Source organism: Balaenoptera acutorostrata, chromosome X (assembly GCF_949987535.1).
Source record: "Balaenoptera acutorostrata chromosome X, mBalAcu1.1, whole genome shotgun sequence".
Classification (NCBI taxonomy): Eukaryota; Metazoa; Chordata; class Mammalia; order Artiodactyla; family Balaenopteridae; genus Balaenoptera; species Balaenoptera acutorostrata.
In genome coordinates this window covers 115598634-115599334 of record NC_080085.1, presented here as the reverse complement: position 1 = coordinate 115599334, position 701 = coordinate 115598634, and the positions used below count along the sequence as shown (strand labels likewise).

The 701-nt window shown below is 42.1% G+C and overlaps 1 non-coding gene across 1 annotated transcript; it reads left to right on the top strand.

The window, feature by feature from the left end:
- Positions 1-284: 284 nt before the first annotated feature.
- On the top strand, positions 285-357 carry TRNAG-GCC (transfer RNA glycine (anticodon GCC)). Its single transcript has one exon. It is a non-coding gene; the product is annotated as a tRNA-Gly (tRNA).
- Positions 358-701: the final 344 nt, after the last annotated feature.

Below are 701 nucleotides of genomic sequence, written 5' to 3'. Positions count from 1 at the left end.
TCAGAGAGTCCAATCTAGCCTAATAGTTAAGTAACATAATAGTTAGGAATGTGGACTCTCGAGCTAGACTGTCTGTGTTCAAGTCTGGATGCTCCCCTTTGCTAGCTGTGCAACTGTGGGGAAGTTGTTCGGCCTCTCTGTGCCTCATCTGTACTATGAAGATAATAACGGTGCCTATACTCATAGGGTTGTTGTAAGGATTAAGTGAGTTAAAATTTGTAAAGTGTTTAGAATAGCACCTAGCAGACAATGAGAATTATGTAAGTATAAAATGAGTAGGGACTTCCCTGGTGGTCCAATGGGTAAGACTCCGCACTGCCAATGCAGTGGGCCTGGGTTCGATCCCTAGTCGGGGAACTAAATCCTGCCTGCATGCTGCAACTAAGAGTTTGCATGCCGCAACTAAGAAGTCTGCATGCCGCAACCAGAAAAGATCCTGCGTGCTGCAACTAAGACCCAGCGCAGCCAAAATAAATAAATAAATAAGTAAGCAAACAAAAATGAGTAAATTAACATTTATTCACTCACTCACTGCTAGGTCTTATGTTGTAGATTTCTTTATTGTTGCACCCAACTACACTGAAATGTAGGTATTGTTATTCCCCGTTTATTGATATGGAAATTGAGCCTCAGACAGGTTACAGGCCACACAAGTTGTATGTTTCAGACCAAGATTCAAAATCAAATATGCCGGGACTTCC